The following is an 18,956-nucleotide window of genomic DNA, read 5'->3' on the forward strand; positions in this document are numbered from 1 at the left end:
AACTTAAGTGAGCTGCGACTAGTTGCGACAAGGTTTCTTGTCGGAAGCGGCATCGCCAGCAGGCTGCTGATGTCCCGCACTCAGCGCTCGCGGGAAATGTGCCTGCGCCGACAAGTTCCCTAAAAGCGTAGGGTAAAAACATAGAAAGCAGGGAATCAAGTAAAGGAAATAACATAGCAAATCTCTACCCAAAACAGAGTTATATTACAAAATGACTTGTCACAGCTCTAACAGAATGTTCTCATGACATGACCAGCGGCGACAAAGAAAAAGAAAAGAAGGGCGGCCTAATCTACACGATCGCCCTCAACCCTCTTGATCTCGCTCACCTTGTCCACAATGGGTGCGACAAGGGCCTTGAGCGCATCCCGATCAGCATCCGGCGGCATGTATTTGAGGACGTTGGTGAAGTTGAGGCCTGGATTGTGGAAGGCCACCTTCATCAGCACCTTCTGGAGAGCCCCCGCGCAAATCCTGCGCGACTCATCGGCCAGCTGCTTTGGGATCCTCTCCCAGAGTCGCTGAAGGGCCGTCGCCACGCCTTTGAAGAACAGGCTGAGCTTGGCACTGGGTTGGAGATGCTCGTCGGAGGGATACCCAAAATCCTCCATCCCCAGCTGCGCCAACTCCCCATCGATGGCAGCGGCAGCATCCACAAGACCTTCAGTCCAATGCTCCACTGTCTCCCTGAAGGCGTCGTGGGCGGCAGCAGCATTCGCCAGCAGCGCCTCGTCGGCCTTGATCTTCTCCGACAAGACCACCTCCCGCTCCCTGGCGCCGTCCAGCGTCTAAGTCAAAGTGGCCAGCTTCAACTCGAGGTCCGCATTGGAGTCCTTGGCGGTGCTGAGCTCCTTGCTCCTCTCTGCGAGAAGGCCCTGCAGTTCACCATGAGCGGCAGCATCCTTCTCGCGCTCTCGCTTGAGACCGGCAAGCTCCTCGCCACTCGCCCTGAGATCAGCCTCCAGCTGCGCTACCTTCGTCCCCAGCTCCTTCTTGGCGGCCTCGGCAGCTTCGGCAGCATCCCTCGCTTCCTTGACAGCCCCGCCAATTGCTTGCTCCCTCGCGGCAAGTTCCTCCTCGTGGCTGTCAAGGTTCACCTTGCGCTGCGCCAACTCTCCTTCTTGCGCGAATAAGTTTTCGGCGACAAGCCGTTGCTTCTCTTCAGCTTCAGCCTTCTCGAGGAGGAAGGCTTTCCGCTCCTCGAGAAGTTGCTCCCGCTCCTCCGCCAAGGACCGGAGAGCTTCCTGCCTGAGGCCTCGGAGCTCCTCCGCGCGCTTCTCAATGTCAACTCCCGCCTTCGCGACAAGCGCTTCTCGGGAGGCCAGCTTGGCTTGTCGGGCATGGTAGAGCGACGTCAGCTTCCGCAGCAGCCGCTCCTCTTCAGGCTCGTCGCTGCTGCTGCTTGGCGCGTCGACTACCGTCAACCCTGCGGAGGCGAGCACCTCTCCGTCCAGGATTTCTCCCTCGACCGGCGCCCTGGAGCTTGACGCCCAGGGGAGCTTGATGAAGATACCGTCGCTGGCCTTCAAGTAGGCGCCGGACTGGGGCTCTTTGGAGCCTGGCGCTGTAGCATCGGCGGAAGGATCGACGGTCGGCGTAGCGCCTGGCGCTCCTGCGGCCTCGGGGTCGTCAGTGCGATCGCCGGATCCCTCGCCCGCTTCTGCGGCGGCAGCCTTGGCGGCCTCTTCGCCGGCGGGATCGTCAGCACCGGCCTCTTCTTCGGTGGCGGCGGCGTCGTCATTGTTGTCGCGCGCGTCCTCCTCGCCGGCGGCCTCTGTCTCCATCGGATCCATGGCGGGTAGATCTGACGACCGAAGGGGGGAGAAAGGTCAAGTAAATGTTCAAGAAGAAAATCAGAAGAAGAAGAACCTAAGGGGAGTTTTTCAGGCAAAAGGGTTACCTGTGCTTGGATCTGCAGTAGTGGTGTCAACCACCGGAGGATTGCTGGCGCTGCCCCTTGCCGGAGAGTTCTCCCTTGCCGGAGAGCGCTCCCTTGCCGGGGATTCCTCCCTTGGCGGCGTAGTCAAAGCAGATGGCACCTCGGGAGCAGCTTCCGGGCATTCCTGATGAGGCTGTTCTGCTCCTACACAAATCCAACAGACAAGATATCAGTAGAGAAAAGAGCACCCATGCGCACCTGACAGCAGGAAGTAAACTATAAACTTACGCTGGGGGCTGCGCTGGGGGCTGCTTTGGGGAGTAGTTGCTGGGTCCGTCAAGGTGGTCTCAGACACACCCCCTGCTGACACGGTGAGATCATCTTCGATGACAATCACCGGGGCCTTGGCTCTCTTTGCAGCTCTCTGGGCCAGCATCCTGAAAAGGAATGGACTCAGATCGAAGCAAGTCAGATACAAGACGAAAGCAACAAGATAGCAAGAATTGAAGAATTACGAGGACAGCAAGGGGATCTTACTCTTCTTCTTCGTCGTCGGAGCTGAGCGCGGAGAGATCGAAGTCCGGCTCACCTTCGGTGCGGCGAGGCGGAGGAGTAGGCTCCCTCGCCCGCTTGGCAGGAGCAGTGGTGGTGGACCGGGAAGATCCCGCTCTAGTTGCCGCGGCGGCGTGAGGCGCTCCTGCGGCAATGGTGCTTGCCGCGGTAGAGCATGTCGCACGGCTCGGCGGCTGTTGACCCGTCTGCCGCCCTGCTATGTCCGTGGCCTTGCAGAGACGCCTTCTTGGCGGGGCCGGGGGCTCCGCCTGCGGCAAGCTATCTGAAGGTTCGGGCTCTTCCTCGCAGGGCTCGCTCGGCTCAGCTTCAGGACCGGCAAGATCTTCCTCGCCGGCAAACTCCTCGCGCTCGGCAAGGCTTGCCACCTCTGCCACCTCTGCCTCCTCCACGGTGAACCCGAACACGCCTGCGGCAGCAGCTGCTTCCGCCTCTTCCAGCCTGGTAGCGATGCGCTGCATCTCCGCATCGGTGGTGTCGCGGGTGAGGCTCTTCTGCTCATCAGCGCGGACCGACACTTCTACCAAGTCCTCGAAGAACGCCCGCACGACGTCATCCGCAGGTTCTTGCCAAGTTGGGGCGATTCCGTGAGAGTCACACAACGGCATCATCGCGCGGATGTGGTCAAGTGAAGAATTGTTGCACAGCGGAACGACATTCCGCGGCAACACAAATGGGTGCTGGGGGTCGCGCTTGAACAACTCCAGAAGCATCGCGTCCAATTCCAAGACCGTGAAGTTGAAATTGAGGCCTGGGCGTAGCCTCATGATATCCGCCGAGTTCTTGAACTCCCAGGCAGGTCTCCCCCTCTCCTGCAGGGGGGCGATACGGCGGCGAAGGAAATCTGTGCCTACAGCGCCTACAGTGAGCCCGGCAAGCCTGAGGCGAAGGATGCGGGTGACGGCAATCTTCAGCCTGTCATCTTCCGGGGCCACGTTGCTCCAATCATTGCCGCGTACTATTGGGGCTTGGCGCACGGCAGTGAATGGCTGCGGGTTCTTCTCGATGATCCAACACCACTCTGCCCTCCACTCTTCCCACTTGCTGCGGAGCTCACCCTCCGGATATGCTTCCTTCTTGCCGACTCTCGAGATCCAAGCGATCCCACCGGCAAGAGGCTCTCCTCTCTCAACCCGAGGCATGAAGAAGTGGCGGAAAAGGGCTACGTTTGGGTGGACTCCGACAAAGTTTTCGCACAGATGTGCAAAAACTGCCATGGTCAGGACAGCGTTGGGGGTGAAATCAAGGAGGCGGAACCCGTAGGTGTTGATGATGTCGCAAAAGAATTCAGAAAAAGGCGGGTAGAGCCCGCAGTAGAAGAACAGCGCGAAAAAGGGGTACCCGTTCGGAGCCAGTCTCGAAGCGGTGGCCGGGAGTACCCTCGTGTGCGGATGCACTCGCGTCTCCGTCGACCAGAAGAGGTAGAAGTACTCCCTTAGCTCCTTCGCACCGAGCTGAGGGGAGAAAAGGGCCCGCTCCTTCCGCAGCGCCGCGAGCCGCTGCGCCTCGGCCGACTTCACGCCCTTCCCCTTGTCAGCTTTCGGGGCCATTGCGGAGGTGGTGGGGGAGATCGGCGGCGTTGGTGATGCTGGTGGCAATAGGGGGCGGAGCGCTACTCTCCTTCGGTTTCGGGAAGAAGGGAGGAGCGGCGGAGATTTTTGGAGTTGGAACAACAGACGGCGAGGTGGGCGAACTGCCCCTGTTTCCTCTGCTTATAAAGAGAGAGGGGGGGACGTTTCGCCCTTCCGAATAAAGAAACCACCCACGATCTCTCCCACGATGCCGCATTCAACGCGTGCCGTTCAGGGAGGGCGCGGTGGATACGGAGCAAGATTCGGCGTAACCCAGGCCGCGCGTGCCCGTGCCCTGTTTTGGGCCTGGCCCAACAGCCCTCGGCATCGTGTGTGGCCCAGGCCCGGGGGCTCCTGTCGGTGTACTAGAGTAGGGGTACCCTAGTATCCCGAACTTGTGCACGGGCAGTTGCAGCACCCCGCGGCAAGGCTTGTCGGGCGACCGCCAAGGTCCTCCGTGGTTCCCTTGGAGCCATTCAAGAACAAAGTATTCAAGCCAAGGAGACAAGGCCCCGGCAAGAGGAGCTTGCCGGGAAGGCCAACCAAGGCATCCCAAGGAACTTGCCGCGACGCGCCATGCGCCCCGGCAAGGCAACAAGGCCCCGGCAAGAGGAGCTTGCCGGGAAGACCAACCAAGGCATCTCGAGGCCTGGTGAGCGACAAGTTTCCGGGCGCGACAAGACGACGACCGCGGCAAGGCGCTTGCCGCGGCAAGTAGCCACTCTGTACCCACGCTCTAGCACATCCGCAAACGTCTCGCTTTGGGGGCCTTTCCAGGCGCGCATGGCGTGAGGCTGTGCAGCCAGCGGTGCGCGGTGGCATGCGACGCTGACAAGATCGCCATCGTGGCGAACGGTGGCGTCCCTGACAGTCCCTTTCTGCACTACGCGACACAGACGAGCATTTAGTGCCTTTGTCCCCTGCCGTCAGGGTTAGGTAGGACACACTGTGCAAGTAGGTGTACCAACCGCAACACTTTTTACGCTTTTACCCTTCTCTGCGTTGCCACCTGTCAGTGACCCCTTGAGCATATAAAAGGAGGCCCGTGCGCAACGTAGAGGGGGTTCGACTCATTCGGAAGCCAGAAAAACACTTAGCTCTCTCGAGCAAGAACACAATATAATCAGACAAGCAGCAGTAGGAGTATTATCTCTCCGGAGAGCTCCGAAGCTGGGTAAACTGCTCGTGTGCTTCATCTTGATCCGCTCTTCGTGCGACCTCCGCCCCCCGCCGAACCGAAAGGGGCCCAGTCCGCCGGCCCCATAGGTGTTTGTGGATCAGTTTCCCCGACAATCTCCGAATACTCCAAAGCAGACTAAGGATTGTGTCCGGCTCTGTGAGATAATTTCCACACACCACCGTAGAGAGCATAACACCTCACAAATCTGATCTGCTGATAATTTTTCTTACGAGGTGCCCTTACGCCATGGCCTGGCTCAATACGAACCGGTTATCTCGGCCTGCCTCGACACATGTTGCGAGGCTGTTTTATTGGCATGCCTTGCCAAAGCAGAGATCGTGTTACCCTTATCGCAGGATCCGCCATCAATACGAGCGCGTGCAATCCCATGACGCCTATTGGTATGACCCAAGAGGTTACACTGAGGACGCTTGATATTCACCCCTTTTATAGAGGGGCCGAGGCATATCCCTCGTTTCTACCATGCTTGCGCCTTTCCGCATCTCGAGTTCCAACACCCGAAGCCTAGGTTTAAGCACTTCAGACCTTCAATCAGGTCCGGATCGAACCTTCAAGGCCGGTGGATGGCCTCCTCCATCACAGAGGAGGACATCGCGAAGCTTAGGGAGGTCAGATACCTGACCGTCGACATAAAGCACATGCTTCCTGCTCCAGGGTATGTCATCACTACTGCCGTGCCCAACGAGAGCGTCGTATTTGTTTCTCACTTCCTCTGCAGCTTAGGCTTCACCCTTGATCCATTCGTGAGAGGGCTCATGTTCTATTATGGACTAGATTTCCATGATCTAGCTCTGGACGCCATCCTTCACATCTCGTCGTTCATCGTTGTGTGCGAAGCCTTCCTCCACATCACCCCGCACTTCGGCTTATGGCTCAAGACCTTCAATGTGAAGCCGAAGATGATTGAGGGGTGACATGTAGAGTGCGGAGGTGCTGCGATAAGTAGGAACGCTGATGCCCCATGGCCAGAGGGATTCTTCTCAGAGGTGTCCGATCTATGGCAGCGGTGGTGGTTTTACGTCACGGCTCCCAGAGGCACAAAGTGGGTGGCTGCCCCCGACTTCTGTTCAGGCCCTTCGCCTGAACTGGCGTCATGGGCCAGTGTAGGACGGGATTGGGGGCCTGCTAATGATGTACCAACATTGCAGAGCCGCATCCGGGAGCTTCTTGAGAGGGACATTAGCCTTGTCAGCGTAATTCAGGTAATACTAGTCCGACGGATGTTGCCGTGCAAACACCGGCCTCTTCGGATGTGGGAGTTCAATACGGAAGGTCCGCGGACTATTCTGCACTTCTTCGGCATGACGCTTGAAGGGATGTGTAAGTTAATCTTTGGACCACAAGTAAAGTGTCCGGACACCACCGAGGATGAGGGCCTGAGCTGCAACCGCCCAGATACCCGAGTAAGTAACCCAAAAACCGAACACTTCGTTTATATTTATCATAACATTATTCTGAAAACCCTCCGCGGCCAGGAATGGCTCAGCAAGGCGGAGAGAATCAGGTGTCCGGCACCACTTCCCGAAGGCTCACCTAGTCCTGCCATAGCCAAGATGCTTGGTCATGTGCTAAGTCAAGTGCCCTCGGGGAAAGACGAAGGGAAGAACAGAGAAGCAGAACTTCACACATTGCACATCAAAACCGGGGGAATTACTACCTCCACGAAGGAGGATAGTCGGGGAGGAGTATCTAGGGTCTCCTCCCCCCGCGGGAAGAAGAGGGCCGCCTCCGAAGACTTGGAGACGGAGGTGCCCAGACAAGGGAAGAAGACTTCACCAGGGGGCTCTGCCCCGAAGGGTATCCTCACCGCGCCATGCCCGCAAACGGGTCAGCCCTCAGCTGAGCTGTAAGTTAATCGTAAATACAAAGCCACTGCTCCCTCCTCTGAGAACAATAACCCAGATCCATCCTTTACAGTCTGGATAACAATTCTTCTCGACAGAGTTCATCTTCGGGGGATCTCCTTCCGGAGATGATGGAGAGTGAAACCCCACCAGCCTCTCCACCTCATGGGGCGGGCGACCCCGAGGTGTCATCATAGAGGAGTCCAGATTTGCCGAGGCCAGAAGCTAGTACTTCGTCCGCCCTGAACCCGGAGCGTTCGGCTCCCACGGGGGGTGATAAGAAGGGTCCGACACAGTTCGGCTACCGGCCGGACACGCTAACGGGCCTTCTGGAGCAAGCTTCTCTCCCGGAGGATCACCATTCATTAATGAGCATGGCGCTTGAGAAGATTTCATCCGCCACAAGCGGGTTGAATGAAGCTTTTACGAGCCTGCTCAGAGGCTTTGAGGTATGTAATGAAATACATGATTTTTTGATTGTGGCGCACGCGCTAGGTGTACTCCATATGGATAGTAGCCCCTGAGACTCTAGTTGCCAGCCCTAGACGGCAAACAGAGGATCACATTGTTGAGTAATGATTGCACTATATTCATGCGCAGGTGGCTAAGGGTCCGGCAGCCGACCGGTCCATTGAAGTCGCCGAACTGAGGCGAAAAATTAAAGTTGTGGATGTCGATATCACACTTGTGAACGAGCGGCTTAACGAGTCACAATGTATGTGCTCTGCTTTCCTTATTTTTTTATAGGAAATATTTGGAGGAGCATAATGTTAATGTGATATGCTTGGACTGTAGGCGGAGCTGCTGCCGTGGAGGCCCTGAGGGCGGAACTTACCCTAGCCAACGAACAAGCCCAAGCTAGCAATGCGGCTGCCTAAGGGTGGCTGAAGAGTTGAGAGCCGAACATGTTGCTCATCGCCGAAGCGAAGATAAAATAGCCGAGATGGCTGTGGAGCTGAAAAGCGCTGCCAACCGGTATGAGCTCCTTGAAAAAGAGAATCAGGCTAATTCTGCTGACCTGAAGAAGGCCCTAGATGCGGCCAAGGAGACGCGTTCCGAAATTAGGGATCCGTGGGAGGAGCTTCGACAGGTCGGAGAAATTGCGGCTGGAAACCCCTATTTGTTGCGGATGAAGTTCTTAGATCCAAAGTATGCTCCTCTGGATCGACGCTGGAGCCCTGCAGACGCATGTGCGGATCTGGCGAAGAGTACGACCGATGCGGCCAAGTTTTTCGAGGATCAAAAGGATAATGAAGTGGAAAAGCTGTTCTGGTTGCAATTCAGTGCTCCAACGCGCCCGTTGCCATTGAGTGAGAGGATGGCTGCTGTGGCCGAGCTCCATAGGTTGTCCGGTCTTGCAATGAGGTCTGCAATAGATCATCTATGGCCGAGGGGGCCGAAGCCGGACAATTATTTTGGTTTGGTGCAACAATTCCTTGGTGCCGCATCGCGAATCGATGCCATGAAAAGGTCGGCGTGCATAGAGGGTGCATGGATGGCTCTTGCCCATGTTAAAGCATATTGGACAGATATGGAGACCACCGTCATTGCGACCCAGAGTCCGGTGGGAAGCCAGGATCCAGCCGAGTGCTACTTGGAGCAGTTAACAGAAGCTGCTCGTTTAATAGAGGCTCAGTGCTCGAAGAATGTCATGTTTGAGTGACAAATCGTTTCATTGTAAAAACAATTTTATTTTAAGTATGGAGGCTATGTTTATACTTTTTGCCCGAAAGTGTTATTGTGCCTCCTGTGCGGCCGTTTGATGTATGTATGTAATCTGAAAGTTAGCGGTCGTTGGCTTCAGCCCCCACGCATATAATGCGGGATGTTCGCAAGAATATGCATAATCACACTTGATCCAACGTCTTGGTCCATTAAGGAGGTGATCGCACGTCGAACTAGGCAACCGGACTATATAGCTTTAACACTTTCACTTAGCCATTGGAGTTTGACGGTGGGGCTACTATGTCACCCTTGGTACCTTTGCGTGCATCCGAATACGGGCGCGTGTGTACATGACCGGGAGACGGTCCTTCGTTAATGCGGAGGAATCGTAAAGATTCTGATGAGTCCTCGAGTGATTGACCAGTCTCTCGTTGTCTCATGAGAGTCAGTTTTCGGCTTTCTCTACTGAGGTGCTCATCCGGAATAACTAGGGCACAATCGCAGTAGTTCTCCTTTGGCCGCCTTAGCCGATAAGAACGGGACATAAGGCGGCAAACCCAGGAGCCGGGAAAACCCAACATTTAACCAAAGACATGATTTGGAGCTGATGCATAGAAGGCCAAACTCGCGACGCCGAAAACTCCCAAAGGTATTCGGACTTTAGAACATATACTGGGCTGGATAATGCCCTTTATTATGAACCCTGTATTTCCAGGTACGTGCATTAGTCTGTCGTGGCGAAATGCCAATAACGGCAGTATCCCCTGTGGGTGTAGTACACATGGGATGTGTAAGCAACAAGAGACAATAAACAAGGTTTACACAGGGGCTTAATCTAAAGAGAAACCTTTGAGCGGGGCCCTGCTGCATGTCTGCGCCTTTGTCTCCATTGTGCCATGTCCTGGGAGGGCATCGCACGAATGGTGTCTGTAAAAAGAAAAACTCATGTAGAAGAGTACGACATAAGCATGCGAAGAGTTGGCTATTGTCAATGGATAGTAGAAGTGTAAGACATTGGCCTGTTAATAAGGTCAAGCCAGAAGGTGGGCTTTAGTAAATATCTGTAGCCCCTGGTGTCCTCTATGGGACTAGATGTATAGCGCCCAGCTCAGGTTTATCTGGGCTGCCGGACTCGTCTAACCGTGTCTGTGGTCTTAACGACCGATCATGCGTTCTGATATTAGAGGCCGCTTAGTGTCCGGCTGCTAGAGTCGCCGCATACTCTTCCCCTCGTAAGGAACTGTCACGCCCAATATGCGATACTATCCTAAAGAGACTCGAAGGTCCCACCAAGGATAGAATCGCATATTGATACGCTTTTGCAAGGTGGATATCATTACATCAACATTACATAATAGATGGGGATACATACAAAAGGCATACAATGCCACATGAATACAACATCATCTTACATAAGAGCACCATCTGACTATGGATGAACCACAAAAAGAAACTCAAACGACATCCACCCTGCTAGCCCAGGCTGCCGACCTGGAGCCTATCCCCTGATCGAAGAAGAAGCAGAAGAAGAACTCCAAAACAAGCAAACATCGCTCTCGCGTCATGATCATCGCATAACCTGCACCTGCAACTGTTGTTGTAGTAATCTGTGAGCCACGAGGACTCAACAATCCCATTACCATGGGTATCAAGACTAGCAAAGCTTAAAGGGAAAGGAAGGGGTAAAGTGGTGAGGTTGCATCAGTGACTAACCATAGTATGGTGGCTCACATACGCAAATAAGAGCGAGAAGAGAACAAACGGAATAGTCATGAAACTAGTAATGATCAAGAGGTGATCCTGAACTCCTACTTACGTCAAACATAACCCAAAACCATGTTCACTTCCCGGACTCCGCCGAAAAGAGACCATCATGGCTACACACGCGGTTGATGCGTTTTAATTCGTATCTGGTGTCAAGTTATCTACAACCAGACATTAAAAAACTCCCATCTGCCACATAACCGAGGGCACGGCTCTCAAAAGTTTATACCCTGCAGGGGTGTCCCAACTTAGCCCATCACAAGCTCTCATGGTCAACGAAAGATATTCCTTCTCCCAGGAAGACCAAATTAGTCTCGGAATCCCGGTTTACAAGACATTTCGACAATGGTAAAACAAGGCCAGCAAAGCCGCCCGATGCGCCAACAATCCCGATAGGAGCTGCACATTTCTCGTTCTCAGGGCAACACCGAATGAGACATCCTACGAGTAAAACCACACCTCGAGTTTCCCTGAGGGGGCCCCGCAGTCTAATCGGTTCGGACCAGCACTTAGAGAAGCACTGGCCCGGGGGGGCTAAAATAAAGATGACCCTTGGGTTAATTACTCCCAAGGGAAAAGGTATAGGTGGTAGGCAAATGGTAAAACCAATGTTGGGCCTTGCTGGAGGAGTTTCATTCAAGGCGAACTGTCAAGGGGGTCCCATAAATCACCCAACCGGGTTAGGGATGCAAAATCCTGGAACATAATACCGATATGATAGAAACTAGGGCGACAAGAGTGGAAAAAAACACCAGGCATAAGGCCGAGCCTTCCACCCTTTACCAAGTATATAGATGCATTAATAATATAAGAGATATTGTGATATCCCAACATAATCCTGTCCACCCTCGAGAAATCTTCAATTTCACCTGCAACTAACAACGCTACAAGAGGGGCTGGGTAAAAGCGGTAACATAGCCAAGCAACGGTTTGCTAGGAAGGGTGAAAAAGGTTAGAGGCTGACATGGCAATTTGGGAAGGCTTGAAGAACAAGTGATAGGTAGCGCAGCAAGGCGATAGAATGAAGCAACTAGCATAGCAATGATAGTAATGAGATCCAAGGTGATGGTCATCTTGCCTGAAATCCCGCAAGGAAGAAGAACGAGTGCATGAAGAAGATGAAGCCACGAAGACGAACCAAGCATAGACGCACGAATCCTCACGATCGCAACGAAACGGGAACTATCGAGAAGAAGCACACCACATGGTAAACACACCACACATATACAGGACATGATGCACAACCAAGCATGATGCATGACAAAACTATATGAGGCTACTCATGGCAAGAGATGATGCAAACAAGAACAACACATCAAGGCAAGTTTAAATGAGGCCGGAAACAACATATAACAAATCCGGTAACTCCTCATATGCAAATTTAGAAATTGGTACAGAACTGAATAAACCTTATGTTCAAGTTGTTAAATAGCAAGTTAATATGCACCAAGATGATCTACACGAAATTCTAGTCAAGTTACATATAAAGTTCATTTAGTTCGGAGCTACGGCCTAGAAGATATGAGCAAAACAAGTTAAACATGGCATTGATGCAAAATGCATACAAACATCAAGCAAACTCCTCAAAACATGGATGCAAGACGATAATATGAAACTTCATGCAAAATCAAGCAAGTTTCATATAGAGCACACTCAAAACGGAGCAACGGATCAACACATACACTATATACAAGTTCAAAGGACAAGCTATCCAACAGGAACTAGGCATATAGCAAGCATCAAAACGATATGCTACAGCACCTCAACCTAAGAACAAAAGGCATGGTCATGAAGTACAGGTAAAGAATGACAAAACATGAACACTGAGCTATCTCCAGAAAACACTATAACATGCTCAAACGGACATGGCAAAATTGCAAATAATAACAGTTTACAGACTTAGCAGAAATAACATCAGGTTGCAATGTTTAGAGCTATCAAACAACATGTTACAGGCACTTAACATGGCAAACAAAGGCACTGCATGTTAGTACTAAAGACAAAGAACAAAACTCTCTTACTGAACTAATTCCAAAGATCAACAGAAAAGAAGGTAGGATCCATGCAAACATGGCAAGTAATATGACATATTCAGACATGGCAGGAACAACAATAAGTATGCATGTTGGTGAGGTTGTAACACTCACCACAGAGAAATACATTGCATCACAAGGTAACGAACAGTAAGATTACATGTTTGTGAAGCTAAGCATGGCAAGAGCAAGTTCATAGGGTACATGGATCACTAGCAAAGCTCATGGAAAAACTGAACTTAATGTTAACAGGCTGACAGCAACATTATTTAGCAAGTTTGAGATCAAGATAATAACAAGCTACGGCAGGCTATAAATGCAACCAGGGGCATGGACGGATAGAGAATGACATGTATAACAAAAAATCCTTAGTGAACATCTCCAGATTATGCATAGAATGACTTGTAGCAGCAGGTTAACATAGCATCATGATATAGCAGATTCAGCCTAGCAAAACAGTAACAGCAAGTACCCTACTTCACGAGCTCGATGCACTCACTACAAGGCTGACAAAAATACATTGATTGCACCACTGTAAAGATGGCATGATGTAGCTCAAAACTCATGTAGACATCAAGCTCATAGGATGCACACACAAAATGTAATGAAAAAGACAAAACAACAAGTTCTGATAACAGACAACAATTTAACATCATATAGCACTCTTGCAACGATGATTATGGCATCAAGATGGACTCAAACAATCATGGTACAATGGAACAAAATGAAGAGCATCTCCTGATGAACATTCTGATATATTATGCACACAAAACGGAACAGCACACATGAAGTTATGAACATGGGCACAAAATGTTATGATCTCTGGGGACTTTAGTCGTTTTCAGGAAAAAAACTGAGATGAGCGCAAGATACTATGTGACACTCAGGGTGCGGGATAGCAAGCAGGGCACACCTTGTGGCCCCTGGCGATCTGGTGGAGCTGGGATGGGCTGCGGGAAAGTGGGCCGGCGGTTGGGAGGCGCTGCAGCTGGGCCCCAGTGAGCGGACGCGGCCACACAGGCGACGCGTGCGGGACGAACCACTCCTACTCGAATCCATGGCGGCGGTGGCGCTGTCGCCGGAGATGGGCACCGGCGGGGCTAGCTTGGCAGGGACCGGCAGGAACGGATAGATCCTGGCGCGGGGAAACAGATCCGGCGAGCGCCGGCTGTCGGGGACGCGGATCTCGGCGACGAGGAGCATTTGGCGGCGCGGTTCCTGCGAGAAGAAACGGCGGCCATGGCCATGAGTGAGAGAGAGAAGGTGAGACGGGGAGGAAGGAGGAGACGGGGAGGTGCGACCTGGTCGGGGGCGCTCGCTGGCGGCTAGGCTCCGGTGGCCGGCGGGTGAAGGGCGGCGTCGAGCAGTGCTTCTGATCACGCTCGGGATCAAGCGAGCGGGGAGTGGGGCGCTCGGTGGGAGCAAGGCGGACGGGCTGCTCGGGGCTCGGTCACGGCCCAGGTCGGGCTCCTTGTGGGCTTCGCGGGCCGCAGCGGCGGGAGCTGGTTGGGCGCGACGTGGCGCATCCGGGTTGGCCGCGGGCGCGTCTGGGCGGCGAGGTGGCGGCACGTAAGGAGGCGGAGTGTCGCACAGGGGCTCGAGAGGCGCGGAAATGGAGGGGAGCGGCGGCTGGCGGCTGCGGGGATCCCGAGGAGGAGGCTAGAGGTAGGTGGAGGGGGGGTTAGGGTTCCAAAATGGAAGGGGAAGGAGATTATATAGGGAAAGGGGACTAGAGGAGGGGGGTTGTCATCTGTTTTCGAGCCTCGGATCTCGATCGGACGGCTCCGGACAGAGGGGGAACTAGGTGGGCTGAGAAGAGAGGCCTCGGGCTGAGAGGAGAGAAGAGAAGTGAGGCCCGACGACTGTTCCGGAGACCGAAATGTCCGGCGAAAATACTGGCAACGGTGCCGCTATAAATGACGATTGGGCTATCCAACGAGCTCCGAATGTGACGAAACTTGACAGGCGCTCTGTCTACACTATAATAAGACCGCACACCAAGTTCCAACCCATTCCGAGAACATTTTTATGCCACTTATAAAATAATATTTCGGAGGCCGTGGGCGCGTGCGAATGATGAAAGGGCTTGGAACGGACAACGGAGAGAACCCGGGAAACACGAACGGATGCAAGTTTTGAAAAACATGCAGATGAAATGCAGATGATGACATGGCACATTGCAACATGCAAGCAAAAGACATGGCAACAACGACGAATAGTTGGAAGACACCTGTCGCATCGGATCCGGGGTGTTACAACACTCCTCCACTAACAAGAGATCTCGTCCCGAGATCTTAGGACCGAGACGGAAGGGAAAAGGGATGAGGTGAAATAAGAACTCAAGAGAAGAAGCAAAGAATCGAGAGCACTCGAGAAGAAGAGAGGAACGACGAGAATGATGAGAATCGAAAGCTCATGGAATCAGATGGACTATGAAACCACTCAGGTTAGAACGAGATAAGAAACGAATAAGACTGAAAGGATTTAGGCAGCACTGCGGCTGAAACATGGGGGAATAGAACACAAGCTTGAGAGGATGGAATGATACTTCATAAAGACATGACACAAAACCCCCGGAAAGAATTGAAAGACTTGAATGAAAAGAATTGAGAAGAAGATGACAACTTGTGCCACGAATGAAATTGAAAGCATCTTTAGAAGGAAGGTTTAAACGGAGTTGTTGAGAAAATCAACAACGAAAACAATACGCTTGTTGTGGTCTTATATGTAACATCTCAAGATCATAAGGTGATAACTGGCCACAAATGGAAATGATTGGATAACTGAGAAGAACGAAGAAAAGTAAAACTCCACTTCAAAAGAATACGGAGATTTAATTGCACTTCGAAAAGCAAGTAGGAAAGATACTTGAGCTCCTTCGGTAAGACTCTTGATGAACACTTGAGGAATGAATTAAATCATGAAGAACCACCATGAAGAACTCCGGTGACAAAAGGATGGTGAGATAGAATGAAGGATGAAAGAATAAGATTAAACCTTGCGGTGATTTATATGGGGGTTCGACGAAATGGCCGAGGAAATTTGAACTCCGGAAAAGAAAAGATGAGAACACTTGGAACTAGAATTTATTCATCCAGAACAAACTTCAAAGGAAGGGATTGCTCACTTGGATGAAATAAGAATAAGATTTATTGTATGCTTATCCTTCATCAAATTAAATTGATGACACGCAATGGATTTTTCATACTACTTATTCTTCTTGAAAAGAATTAAGGGGGGTATAGCACAAAACTTGAGAAAGCCTTCATGAACCACCGGTAGGATTCGAAAGAACGGATGGATTAACGTGATAATCAAGGAAAAAGAATCTTGAATGAACCACCGTAAGAATCCGAAAATGACTGATGGAAGAGAATGACTCACCGAGAAGAATTACAAGAAAAAATATGCTAGAGGGGATTTAGATGCAAAGGAACGGGAATAACTCGAGTTGATTGAAGAACATTTGAACGAAGCGCCGGGATAAATAGAGAACGATAACTGGAATGATGGCGTCCGGTGAAAAGAAACGGGAAAACAACTTCTGACATACTCCGGATGAGTAAGAAAAGGAATATCTGACAAATGGAATAATACAAGAGGATAACATGAAGCTAGAACCACGAAACTTCGAGAGAATGGACAAGATTTAGAGGAAAAACTCTTCTTCGGTCTTCAGATGTTGAGAATGACGACGAGAAACACCACCAAAAATTGTTGAAAAACCCCGGGAGAATGAAAAGCGAAGAGGTTGAGGCAACAATGAAAAGAATTTGAAAACGATCTTGGAGAAGGCATCTGACTGATGGGATCCATTCTTACGTCACACTTGAAAAGAATTAAGAATAACCCTGGGAGAATTAGAAGAGTCAGGTAAGATCCTGGGAAAAGACATGTGGGTTAGGGCCACTGAAGAGAAAAACACTGTTGGAAAGGATTGTTGAAGAGATAGATGATGCACCGAAACAAATGAAATATTTGAATGAGGTGACACCCTCGAATATTTGGAACACAGACGAATCTTCTAAGATGTCTTGAACACTCCGGAAGGATAAACTAGCAAGAGGCGAATGAGCAAGGGGGGAAACATTTGAGCCGAGGAAAGAATATAATCACTACCGAAATTTGGAATTGAATCCAACGGAGAATATAAAGAGATGAAGAATGTCAAACGGGACGAGAATTCACCGGTTGAAAAAATTGAGGGAAGACTGAAGAGATTCCGCACAAATGAAATTGATGGTCGAAAGAGAATCAAACTCCGAGAAGAGAAAGGGTGGGAGGGCGGAAAAAACAAAGGCAACTTGGACGGGGGAACTAACTAATAACTTGAAGAGAAAACACCGGTTGAAAGAATGCAAATGCTTCGCACGAGTAGGATGGATACTCGATTACGGACTCCGACTCCGAGATGAAAAAGGGTGGGTGGGTGGGAAAAGAAGACAACTGAGGATTGAACTTGGCAAAGATGAAGAGGCTCGAGTCAACTTGACGAGAAATGCATCGGATGAAAAGAGCTGAGAACCAACGATCGAAAAACCAACTGCGTGAACCTAAAGAAAAATTTGAATGGGAAAAGGAGTAATTCAAAACACCTACGTCAAGATTCCTCACCAGAGCGACGAAGGGGCTGACGAGTAAAAAGAATTCCTACTCTCCGATATAACTAGATTCTGAAAACATTTTCTTCTAGACTCAACAGCGGCCAACTACGGACAATCAAGGGGGCTCCTATGGTCGGTCGAGGCTCTGATACCAACTTGTCACGCCCAATATGCGATTCTATCCTAAAGAGACTCGAAGGTCCCACCAAGGATAGAACCGCATATTGATACGCTTTTGCAAGGTGTATATCATTACATCAACATTACATAATAGATGAGGATACATACAAAAGGCATACAATGCCACACGAATACAACATCATCTTACATAAGAGCACCATCCGACTAGGGATGAACCACAAACAAAAACTCAAACGACATCCACCCTGCTAGCCCAGGCTGCCGACCTGGAGCCTATCCCTTGATCGAAGAAGAAGCAGAAGAAGAACTCCAAAACAAGCAAACATCGCTCTCACGTCAAGATCATCGCATAACCTGCACCTGCAACTGTTGTTGGAGTAATGTGTGAGCCACGAGGACTCAGCAATCCCATTAGCATGGGTATCAAGACTAGCAAAGCTTAAAGGGAAAGGAAGGGGTAAAGTGGTTAGGTTGCAACAACGACTAAGCATAGTATGGTGGCTAACATACGCAAATAAGAGCGAGAAGAGAACAAACGAAACGGTCGTGAAGCTAGTAATGATCAAGAGGTGATCCTGAACTCCTACTTACGTCAAACATAACCCAAAACCGTGTTCACTTCCCGGACTCCACCGAAAAGAGACCATCACGGCTACACACGCGGTTGATGTGTTTTAATTCGTATCTGGTGTCAAGTTATCTACAACCGGACATTAACAAATTCCCATCTGCCACATAACCGCAGGCACGGCTCTCGAAAATTTATACCCTGCAGGGGTGTCCCAACTTAGCCCATCACAAGCTCTCACGGTCAATGAAGGATATTCCTTCTCCCAGGAAGGCCCGACCAGTCTCGGAATCCCGGTTTACAAGACATTTCGACAATGGTCAAACAAGACCAGGAAAGCCGCCCGATGCGCCGGCAATCCCGATAGGAGCTGCACATTTCTCGTTCTCAGGGCAACACCGAATGAGACATCCTACGAGTAAAACCACACCTCGAGTTTCCCCGAGGGGGCCCTGCAGTCTAATCGGTTCGGACCAGCACTTAGAGAAGCACTGGCCCGGGGGGGGCTAAAATAAAGATGACCCTTGGGTTAATTACTCCCAAGGGAAAATGTATAGGTGGTAGGCAAATGGTAAAACCAATGTTGGACCTTGTTGGAGGAGTTTTATTCAAGGCGAACTGTCAAGGGGGTCCCATAAATCACCCAACCGCGTTAGGGACGAAAAATTTGGGAACATAATACCGATATGACAGAAACTAGGGCGGCAAGAGTGGAACAAAACACCAGGCATAAGGCCGAGCCTTCCACCCTTTACCAAGTATATAGATGCATTAATAATATAAGCTATATTGTGATATCCCAACATAATCCTATCCACCCTAGAGCAATCTTCAACTTCACCTGCAACTAACAACGCTATAAGAGGGGCTGAGCAAAAGCGGTAACATAGCCAAGCAACGGTTTGCTAGGAAGGGTGAAAAAGGTTAGAGGCTGACATGGCAATTTGGGAAGGCTTGAAGAACAAGTGATAGGTAGCGCGGCAAAGCGATAGAACGAAGCAACTAGCATAGCAATGATAGTAATGAGATCTAAGGTGACGGTCATCTTGCCTGAAATCCCACAAGGAAGAAGAACAAGTCCATGAAGAAGATGAAGCCACGAAGACGAACCAAGCG

This window comes from Triticum dicoccoides, chromosome 2B, assembly GCF_002162155.2.
Source record: "Triticum dicoccoides isolate Atlit2015 ecotype Zavitan chromosome 2B, WEW_v2.0, whole genome shotgun sequence".
In the NCBI taxonomy this organism is placed as follows: Eukaryota; Viridiplantae; Streptophyta; class Magnoliopsida; order Poales; family Poaceae; genus Triticum; species Triticum dicoccoides.